Here is a 12245-nt window from a genome sequence, read left to right on the forward strand (position 1 = left end):
CGCAAAGCGTCTTCTCATGAATAATTATGAGACACCAACACTTAAGAACTATATAATACGTTGCCACGTCACAAACTGTCACGTCAGCACAATGTAGATCTTAAACCCAGAAAATGAAAAGCTCAAAATTAACCAGTTTTCTCCAACAATTAAAATTAACGGATGCTAACATTGTCATCTATGATGTGCAACACAAACACCTCTGCTAAAATCTCAGAAAAAGTAGTCTGGGGTTTCATGAACCTTTAAAACTGTTGTGCTGTCAGTATAATGTTCAACTGCAGGATTGAGTGGACCTTTAAAACCTCTTGATGATCTCTTGCTAAACCCTTGCTTTCTTTCACAGAGTGCAGGAACAGAAACCCATTAGGTTTAAGGCTTTGCGGGGAGACCAGGAAAGAGCTTCTCCACTGCCTTGACCAGTCCCCACAAATCATCCATCATCCTACACTGAAGAAAAAAAATCCCTTCTCCTCAGCATTATTACAACAAATAATAATGTTATAATTACAGTAATAAAAAAGTATGTAGTAATAAAAACGTATGGTTATTTTTTTAAATTTCCTGGAAGACCTTGAAAATAGCCATATTTATGATAAGATACTTGAAAAATACTTCAATTTTATATATACTGCTTTTTAAAAATGTGTTTTTCATTTTTTCAATAAAAATCTTTTCACACAAAATTAACAATGAAGCGCATCTATCAATACACCCAACTTTCAGGAGTGCACGAGATCTTGTGATATTAAATGTGGCTCACGATGACGTAAAAAGTGGTCTCGCGATAGTTTAAGGTTGAATTTGTGGTAAAAACCTTTGAACAGTGTGTGTTATCTTACAAGATTTGTAATGTAAATCATTTATAAACCAAATATTAAAATGAAATGGATTTGAATGTTGATTCAGGCTGTAAAGGCCATTGGCACCCTCTGCAGACATTTGTTTATAATACATAATGTACTTAAAATGGTTGTTCATATTATGTGTGTGCATATTACATTATAGATTTTAACAGTGTTCAATAAAACCATACAATTACTTGATTTTGATAAATAATATAATAATCATTAGTTATGGCCCTAGATTAGTTTAGCTTTTTATGATTAAAAGACGAGTATTTTGTCTTTGAAATGGTCTTAAATAGTATTAAATATTTTCTCATTCTAGTTAACCACGTATCTATATTTTGTCTTATCTCGTGAGCCAAGTGTATTGTCACTCCCCTAGTGTTTTTGGGTGTGATATAACTCATAATTTTCCAATTGTATGATATAGCTTTTATTCTTTAAGGCAATCACATATTCAGGAAAAAAAAAAAAAGTTTAAATAAGGAAAAAGGTAACTTTGCCATAGTATCCTTTCAAATGTTGAAGTTGCCACAGTCATTGCACGCTTTGTATGTGCTGCACTTTATTTGTACCATTTTGTTAGTTAATTTATTAGAATTTGAAAGATAAAACAATATTATTTTATAAGAGAGATCTCTGATTTTAGTCCTTAAAAACAAAAAAGTAGTGCTTAAAATCCTTGAAAGTCCTGGAATTCACTTTGCAGCATCTGTATGAATGATAGAGAGACAGATAGATAGATGTGTGTATAGATATAGATGTGTGTGTATAAAGGAGGAGCAGGCCTCCACTAGGAAAAGTCATCAATCATGAGTACCACCTGCTCACCCTCCAGACATGGAACCACCCACAGCTGTAGCCAATGATGGCCTAATGGAGGTCAACATAAAGCTAGGATCTCTGCTTCAGTCTTGGGGTGGTGGCCCCAGGACAAGATGCTAAAACTCTGGTGGATGGCTTAGACCAAACCAACTGAAAAGAAACCAGAGACAACCACTGGAAGAGCAAAGAGGGTGAATCTCATCAAGTGTTGCTTAATGACCTGCTTTCCTTCTGCTCTGGCTCCTTTCTTAAGGTGGCCCTGTGGTGAAACAGAAAAAGGGAACAAAGACGGCAAAGACCGGTAAGATCCTAAGTTCCATTTTTGATATCATTTCAACCCTCCTATTTTCTTGGAATAAAGAATCTCAGTTGTGTTAACTCCGCATCTGCCTCTTTTGTGGTGTGTTTTGTGGCAACTTAAACCTTGGTTCACCCTAGGACATCAAAATCTATATATACACACAATAACATTTATTAGTATGTCAAATAACATTTATTAGTATAGCACTTTAAGAGCTTGTTTTAAATCAATGATGCACACTTCAAAAATTAAACCAATCCAAAAGCTGCTGTATGGAAATTAAAAATGAACCCTTATAAGCCAAAGACAACAATAAACCAAACAAGAATAAACCAGTTAAAATTGTGTTGGGGTATTATTCCAATGTGCCCTCTTTTCTTAATACAGCTTATGACTCGGAAAGTTCAAAAGCCTTTCTGTATTCCTTGGGTAGCAAGGCCATGAGTGTTGCTCACCATGCTCTCCTTTCAGGTGTACAAACACTTTTTTTTTTTTTTTTTTGCTGCACGAATCAGCATGTTTAGAATGTGGGGGAAAAGGCATGTTGTTATTTTTTTTTATTTTTTTTAGACAATTTTCTCGATTAAACCAAACCAAAACTCTCCATAATCTGTCATTTTGATCTGAAGATATTGTTTGTTGAGAAATAAGGCACATATGTTCTAACTTTTACATGGTTTTTACACTTGTCATTTCACGAAACATGCTCTAATCGTGGAAAATAGAACATCATTATTTACAAGTGATTCTCATGAGTCCAGCCGGAATGTTTGTCTATTCTATCTTTTTTATAACATGATGCAAAAGTACATAGGATACATAAAATCTATTGATATGTACTGTACGGTCAGTGTATATATATATATATATATATATTTTTATGTTAATTGAGCATTAAATCATTAAAAAAAAAAATCTTACAAATCATTAAAAGTTTTATATATCCTACCCTCTCTAATAGGATAATAAATCTTTTAAGCCTGAATATTTAATGCTCAGTTTATTTAGTTATTCTTAGGTATTCTATAGTTTAGGTATTCTTATGGCATTATAATGAATGCATAATGCATTATAAAAAATTATAAATATATGTACATTATAATACTTATGTATTTGTGGTTTTATAACTTTTAAGAGTATGGACTATATCAGTGTTTAGGTGTTAGTTAATTTTGATGCAAGCTAGTTAGTACTTTTTTTTTTTTTTTTTTTTTTTTTTTTTAAAAAAAAAAAAATGCAATATTATATGTATATGAGTGTATATCTAATTGTTGTGTTTTGCTGTTAAAAACTATTTTAAATGTTTAAAAAACAAAGATGCTATATATACAAAATACCTCTCCCATGTATGTACTCACTTTAACTTTTAAAAAAAAAACAGTTATTTGTAATTGTTCTGTTTTTCAAAGTGTCAGAATATGTGGTGACCATCTGGCCATAACTTTTGTTTTGGAAACATCTTTGAAATCACCTTAAATTTATTTAGATTAATTTTCTGCACTATTTTTTTTTTCCAAATGATTTCCAAAGTCTTTTGAAATCTTGTATAAACTTGCAAAGCATTTGTATTTATATTTCCATCATAATATACAAACAAACTTTGTCATCATGTGGTGCGACCATCAAGAAACTACCATTTTGGGACATTTATGTTGAAATCCATTCAAAGATAGGTCATTGCATTATATACCAATTGCCAATGACCCATGCATGCATCAAGCAGTTTTGTAACTCTCTTTTAAATTTGGAAAAATATAACCTTTTTAATGGCTGCTATGTGGTTACCACATTTAGATATCATGTGGTATGACCTCAAAAACAAACGTACAAAAAAACAAAACAAAAAAAAAACAACGAATATTGAGGTATTTCTACAAGATAGCTTGTTTTGTTCAGTTGGCCAATTCTGTGCTTGTAAATTTTGACTGAATTTGAAATATCATGTGGTGTGACCACTGCAGAGCATTTTCCATTATAGATATATGTCCCAGATTATATTGAATTGATGGTTCATATACATTAAATACTTTATTATAGTATAATTTTGAACAGATTTTTATGCAATTTGGCTCATTTTAGACAGTTTGTTTAGTCTTTGTGAATATGAGAAAAAAAATGAAAGCATGTAATTTTAGTCTGGTAATTATGCTTTTTTTTTTTTAGTAATTTATTATTCATTTATTAACTATTTTACTCCGTTTTACCAGATTCAACTGCCAAGCAAATTAAAATAAACGCTCGTCATCAGCAGCATGTTAATTCTGACCTTGCAATTAAGCAAGTTATCAGGAAGTGATGATTTTGTTTTCTTTGACTTGGATGCAAACAGTGCTTATTTGCAAATTTCTTATGTGATTATTCCAATTTTTGTGCATAACTTTGAATGGAAACCCTGATAGTGATGTTCCTCAAACAACTGCTGTCCTACAAAACAGAAAGAAAAAAAAAAAAAACAAAGGAAAAAATAAAACTCTAATATAACTCACACTAAATTCATAACACTCTTGATATCCCAGTCTATTGGACCACAGATTGTCATCCACATCACAACAGATATCTTCCTTTGCAATGCAACATGGAAAAATCCTTTTGGAGTGTCTTATCCAGCCTCAGCAGGCATCTGCTGTGATGTCCTCACATACTGCATCTATGGCAGCCAGCAGGGACATCTGACTATGTGGCTGGTGATCATAGACATTTCACCTCCATGCTGAGAAGAACTCCTCAATTAAAGGAATGAGAATAGATGAATTCCATCAGTGTTGCCTGATGTTTGAATGATGGAAACTCACATTATCCCATATGATCACATACTTTAGTAAATTATCTCCAAAACAGACCCCTCTCATCTTCAGGGAAGACAGCCCAGTAGAGGGCCTCCAAAAAATTTATGAAATGCTATGTGTTGAATGACCCTATAAAGCAAGGGTTTAAAACTAAATTCCTAGATGGCCACAGCCCTACTAAATTTACTTTACTTTAGATGTACTAATAATTTAGATTTCAGTTTGCTCAAAAAGTTTTAATTTCCTGTTATTGGGGTCATTCCTGTAACTGGCTTTCTGTCTGCAAAATCCCAAAATGGCCAAACGATCATTGTAAGACGGAAATTATGTCTTTAGCTGCTTATCTGTCATTACTTTGATGATGCTGGCATCAATCTTAATATTATATTATATACTATTTTATTATATTATATTATATATTATATTATATTATATATATATACGTCCTAGGTCTAGGAGAAACATAAAATAAAAATCTTTACACTGGACTCTTGTGGTCTTTCGTTCTTTTATTTGTATTATTCTTATTTTTATTTTTCTAGTAAAGTTCAATGACAATCCGCACAAGAAAAATTTGAAGTGAACAGCGTTGGGCCATCTGTAAGAATGACAGAAGGAGAGAGAGAGCGAAAGAGCGCAAGAAAGAGTGTGATGCATAGACTCCACATATGTTCCAACGTAACAATACAGTGGTGCTTAAAAGCTAGAATTTTCTATATTTATGCATAAATGTGACCTACAACAATCAGATTTTCACACACATTCTGAAAGTAGACATGTTTTGCACTCACCAAAACAGAGTTGAAGCGGTTCTGTACTGAAAAAGGGCTGAAATTCCTACAAGCCATTATGCAGGACTGATCAGGAGTTATAATAAACATTTAGCTGCAGTTAATGATGCCAAAGGGGGGTCAGATCAAAATACACAATGAAAAAAATTATAAATGCAAAACTTGTTTTTTGCCCCCATTTTTCATGAGCTGAACTCAAAGATCAACACAAAAGGCCTCTTTCCCTCAAATATTGTTCACAAATCTGTCTAAATCTGTGTTAGTGAGCACTTCTCCTTTGTCGAGATAATCCATCCACCTCACTGGTGTGGCATATCAAGATGCTGATTAGACAGCATGATTATTGCACAGCTGTGCCTTAGGCTGGCCACAATAAAAGGCCACTCTATAATGGGCTGCTATGGTGCCTCAATTTTGAACTTTCAAAATGCAGTTTAAATGCGCCTTCAAACAATCCCAAATGTGGTTGTAAACAATCTCAGCCGAGAAAGAAGGGTTTCATCTAGCGTAACGATCGGTTATTTTAATTAAAATAATAATTTATATACTTTGTAATGTCAAACGCTCATCTTGTCTTACTCTGCTTGGACTGTTTTTTTTTTTTTTTTCAAGTTTATGACAGTTAGGGTATGTCAAAAAACTCGCTTAACTTCAAAATCACCCTATATCACTGTTTTAACTTTTTTGTTAAGGGTGTTTGATCTTCTTTGCATGTTCACTTTGCTAAGACTGGGTCGGTACTTCTTCAGTGATGTAGGATGATTTTGAAATGATTTTTGAAGTTAAGGGAGAAAATACGACTTTTTCGATATACCCTAACTGTCTTGAGCCAGTATACAGAGTTTAGGGAGAGCAATAAAAGCATTTGAGATTAAAAAGTATTTAAATTCTATTTTTTAAATGAAAATAACTGATCGTTTCGCTAGATAAGACCCTTCGTCCTTGGCTGGGATCGTTTACAACCGCATTTAAGATCGTTTGAAGCTGCATTTAAACTGCATTTTGAAAGTTCAAAATTGGGGCACCATAGCAGTCCTTTGTAAGGAGAAAAATGCTGAAATGTTTTCCTCAAAAAACATAACATAATTTCTTTACCACTGAACAAAGAAAGGCATGAACATCTTGGATGACAAGAGGGTGAGTACATTATATGTGAATCTTTGTTTTGGAAGTGGACTTATCCTTTAATGGAATTAAATTACTCATCCAACATTTTGACCAGTGTCATTCTAGACATCACATATCTTACAGGGGTCATATGATGTGGTTTCTTGTTTTCCTGTGTCTTTGGAGTGTTACAAGCTGCTTGTGCGTATATAAGATCTGTAAAGTTGCAATGCTTAAAATCTCAAACCCAAAAAGATAAGAGATTTATTATAAAAGTTAAGTCTCAGCCATGCCTTCCTAAAACGGCTCGTTCAAACACGCCCTCACATATGTATATGCAAAGAAAGAAGGTGTAACTTTTTATACTGGCTGTGGTATTGTTGCAGCCACCATGTTGCAGAGACACTGTGTGTTTCATTGTGAAAATGAAAGTACTTTGTTTAGCCTTCCAAATGAGGATACAACTAGAAATCAGTGGTTACAACACTTCCAGGACAGTACAATGCAAATATTCGAGTGGGTGGTGCGCATTTTACAGAGGGTGTTTCCTGAGCCTACTGTAAATATCTGCAGAATATCTACAGTTAAAAAAATAAGTGTGTAAGTGTTTCATTTTGTAAATTACAAACTGAATTACCTATGCAATATCTTAAAATGTATTTCCTTTGCCTTATTTGGCAGTAAAAATGCATTAGTTACCAAACCATATTTTCTCAGTGGAAGGTATGAAGAATTGTTTCCACTTTATGAGTGTTTTTGGGTAACAGCTGACATATCGAGTAAGACATTTTCTAATGTGTGAATTATTACACTTAATATCCATGAAATTAATACCTCCAATGACAAGATTTGTAATTTATCAGACAAGTGAATTATAACTAAGATGTATTTTCACAAGGTGAAGCAATTTAGGGGAAATACTTGTCACAACCAAATTATAGTCTCTACAGGAAGATTCAATCCCTGAGAAAAAAAAAATTGCAGATAAGTACATTTGTTTTTAGACAACACATATTACTGTATTTGAAGTCACACAATAGTAGAAAGGATAACCCACCACACTTTTCAAAGAACAAACTGGGGATATAAAACCATATAGATTTACTCTGGTCCAAGCAATGTTTAATCCATTTAATTTTAAAAATAATATTAAGAGAACTAAAGATATCTTAATCAATATCTTAGCAAATTTTAGGGTCGAATGAGGTGGCGCAAATGACACTGCGCGAATTGAGCGTTTCGGGCGTTTGACGCGTGATTCGCGCAATTCGCACAAGTTGAAAAATCTGAACTTTGGCGAATATTCGCACCGCGTTAACCAATCAGGAGCTTGCTCTAGTAGTGACGTGATTACGACGTAGCGAGCGGAGGCAGAAATCCCGAATAAAAATGGAGGACAAAATCATTATCGCTGTGTGTGGACACCCGGAGCTATACAATACATCTTCGTACTTCTATAGAAACAGGAATAAAAAGGATCTTGCTTGGAAGAAAGTGAGTGAGGAGGTTGGACAATCTGGTAAGTTATAAAAAACACTCTTTACTCAATTTGAGCTATATATATTTATATACATATTGAGACTACAAGCTAGCTAAAGCCAGCAAATTGAGCTTATTCTGAGTTATGAGTTATTATTCTGAGCTTATTATGAGTTGATGTGTTTGTTCAGAGGAAGTGTGCAGAAAGAAGTGGAAGAGTCTGAGGGACACATATTTAAAGGAGAGGAGAAAGGAGATGGAGAAGAGGAGTGGGTCAGCAGTAGGGTCAGGGAAAAAGTGGAAGTACTCTGCGGTCCTGTCTTTCCTCGACCCCTTCGTCTCCCCACGGGAGACAAGCGGGAATATGGAGAGGGAGGATGAGGAGAATCAGGCCACAGGGTACGACCACCCCGAGGATCAGGGCGAGACAGAAGCAGCAGCAGCAGCAGGGCAGTCAGAGACAGGAGGTATGTTGACAAGTGAAGCAACACAACAGGGCATATATGTTGTTGTTTTTTAAATGATGAAAAGTTTAAATTAATTTCTCTCTGACTGGTGTAATGTGCAATGTGTGTAATGTTGTATTAATATTTAATATTGTCATGACAGAGCCGACTGGTTCTTTTGATGGCAGTGAGCCTAGTTCCCCTCTGCCAGAACCTGCTGCTGCTTCTGCTTCCCCTGCCGGCCCTTCAACATTGGCTGCTGTACCCACAGGTATGTACAGGCAATAATGACCATGTTTACATGCATATTATATTTACAGTAAGCACTCATAGCCTCACACAACACTGACGGTTTGTGAATGAGTTTAATCCTTTTCTGCCTTCTCATTGTACAAAATGTGTTATCATTTGATACAGCACCACCAAGAAGAAGAGCTCAGAGAAGGCCTAGGGAACAGCCAACGGAGGTGGAGCGGCAGCTCCTAGAAGCACTCCGGACCCATCCTGTAGTTCCAGCACCGCCTCCATGCTCAGAGGATGAGCTCTTCCTCTTGAGTCTGGTCCCTTCCCTGCAGAGGTTGCCGACTCAGACAAAAGAAATTGTCAAATTTCAAATACACAAATTAATTTATGAAAGCAGCACAGTTGTGCTTAATTTGGAACAATTGGAGCCATAGTAGTTTTAAAAAAGAGGCAGCAATCTCTGCAGGGAATGAACCACACTTTCTCTCCTTTCTCCTCTCCTTCACTTTGGCCCTCACTCTTCCTTCTTCCAAGCAAGATCCTTTTTATTCCTGCATGTAAATAGTTGTAAATGTTCTTTGTATATAGTTTTTATATATATATATATTTTTATTTTGATTTATTTTGTATAAATAAATGTTCTATACAATGACCAAACATTTTGGTATGTTACTTTGTGCACAACATAGTAAATCATAATTTATATTTGTTACATAAAAATATTATTTCTATGTTAAGTCCAGAATACATATGGCAAACATACATTCATTCTAATTATATCCTATTGCAACTACACTCACATTAGTATAGTAATAAATAGTTATTTGTGATTGGACCAGTGTTGTGGTATAGTGTAATGAGAATGCAGCAACGACACAGAGATTCCTTTTGGAGGCCAGCTCCATTTATCATTTGAAAACAAGAAAACTATAACAATCTAAACTTGAACAAAAAATGACTGAAAAATGATGAAAGATTTACAAGAGTTAAGGATGAAAAAAGATAGCAATATTTACAAGAGAGGCTGAAAATATGTGATTATTTACAATATATAAAGGGTGTAAATCAAAAGAAAAGACAAAAGGATAGAAATATTTACAAGCGCTAAACATAAAGCACATAAACAGCACAAGATATAATAAACAAAAACTATTCAGTCGATTGCCACGGGACTGCTCCCTCAGATGAAAAGTAAACCATGAAGCTGTCCCTGACCCGGATGGCCTCTCTGGCAGAATTATTGGCTGCAACCCGAGAAAAAAATTAGACTGATAAATGCAAAACACTTGTAGGTCTGATTTCACAGACAGAGTTTAAACTGAGCCATGATTAGGCCATAGTTCAATTAATTAATTAATAGTTAATTTAATTCAATTATATAAACATGGCTTAGAAAAAAACATTACTGGTGTCCATCAATATATTTTAAGATCAGTCAGTGCAAGTTTTTTTCAGTTGAAATGGCTCAGACTTACATTTTGGGATAGGCTTAAGCCTGGTCTGTGTATTTGGGGGTCAGAGTGCAAAAAAGCAAGATAATTAAAACAAATTAATATTACTCACCTGTATGTGCATCTTTAAATTAGTGTTTGATGTCTTCAACACAGACAGGGTTTTAATCTTTGGTTTACAAAGATCACATACAAGAACATAACCTTTACTCGTTGTTTCTTTGAGGAACACACATTTCGACAAATAAGACCATGGGTAATTATCTCCATCCTCCGATTCAGCCGCCATCTCTTGATTCTCTTCCATTGTGGATAGTAGTGTGTGTCGAACTTAAAATATCAACCCGCTCTTGACCTGCATGTCATTATGTCATTTATGTTAATCATCTAAATCTCTCCTTTAAAAAAGCCCCAAAACATTCTAGAATACTCTTTACTTTTCAGAATATGTTTTAAAATACTTTATGGATTTTAACTGCTGTTACTTGCAAAATGTTATTTAAAAAAAGAAACATAAATAAATAAGTGTAAAGCTGCAAGATGCATGATATTCCAATAGATGGCGGTAATCCACTATTTTAATATGCAATCTGAATCTGATCTGAAAAAAAAGATGCTGTGCTGTTTCAGTCCATTGCAGGTTCACATAATGGAATGTAGCTATTGTCTTAGAAGAGCTACACTGTTACTGTCAACTGTTAAGCTACTAAAAAATCTAGTTATGTTAGTAGCGTTGCTACTTGTAGCTACCTACTCCCCAGCACTGGTAGTTCTGTATGTTGTTTCAGGGTTGGCATCTTCTGGGGTCCTGGGGCAGAAACAGAGAATAATTAAAATTAGGAGGAGGGTCAAAATGACAATTTTCACCTGAGAATTGGACATTTTCAAGACTCTGAGATTTGCACCTGAGGCTTTAGAGAGATGGCAGTTGTTTTGATAGAAACAAGAAACATTTCTAGTTTCAGTATTACTTGTTCTTCAGACATTCTTCTTTAAACACAATAAGTATCAGCTGTAAAATACATGCCATCAAAACTAATGATAAACTAATAATGTCTCTTATACCCTAATAATTGTGAACTGTATTGTTACCCTCAGATGTGCTTAACAAGATGGATCAGGATGAGGAGTCGTGCTCTACATCAAAGCCCTCATGTGATGCCCAAACACAGAGGTCAGATCCAGTGATGGAGGATCACAGCTATTCGAGAGGGCCTACCATCATCTGCAGAATGCGTACTACACCACCACAAGAGTTATCTTGCCCTGTAGCAGATATTATTTTGAAGAGGATTCCCCTCCTGGAATTTCACACTCTTGTATCCTGCCTACAACCATTTGCCCCTACTTTATCATTGTTGACCAAATCCTAATGACCTTAATGAAACTAAGACAAAACTTTGTCATGGCTGATTTTCGCAAGACAGTTTTAAATGTCGCAAGGTCAGGTCAGCAAACTGTTGGAATCTGGTTAGACAATGTCTGAACACACCAAGGATCTTGTTATGTGGTTGCCTCATGAAACAATCAAAGCTATGTTGCCCCAAGCTTTTAAATAAACACTTTCCAAACACAACCTTTGTAACTGACTGCTCAGAGACTGTCTTACAGAAAGCCAAAAGCCTGGACTCTAGAAATGAATCATACAGTCACTACTATGCCAACACTGAAATATTTAGTGCAAATTTTTCCCTCTGGAATAATCCTGTTCATTTCTGATGCTTATGGTGGCAAATGCAGTGACAGGCACATAACACCAAACTCAGGGTTTCACAGTCAGGGACTTGCTGGAGGGGCGTAGAGTGAAAATCATTCCAGCATTCACACGCAAAGCATGTCAGCTGACCAAAGAGGTCACTTACACTCGGCGCATTGCTCACTGCCACATTCATGCTGAATGAGCAATAAGGCGTATGAAGGTTTTTAAGATTCTTTTTCAAACAGTGCCAATGAACTTGGTCACAAAAA

Source organism: Labeo rohita, unplaced genomic scaffold (genome assembly GCF_022985175.1).
Source record: "Labeo rohita strain BAU-BD-2019 unplaced genomic scaffold, IGBB_LRoh.1.0 scaffold_655, whole genome shotgun sequence".
Lineage (NCBI taxonomy): Eukaryota > Metazoa > Chordata > Actinopteri > Cypriniformes > Cyprinidae > Labeo > Labeo rohita.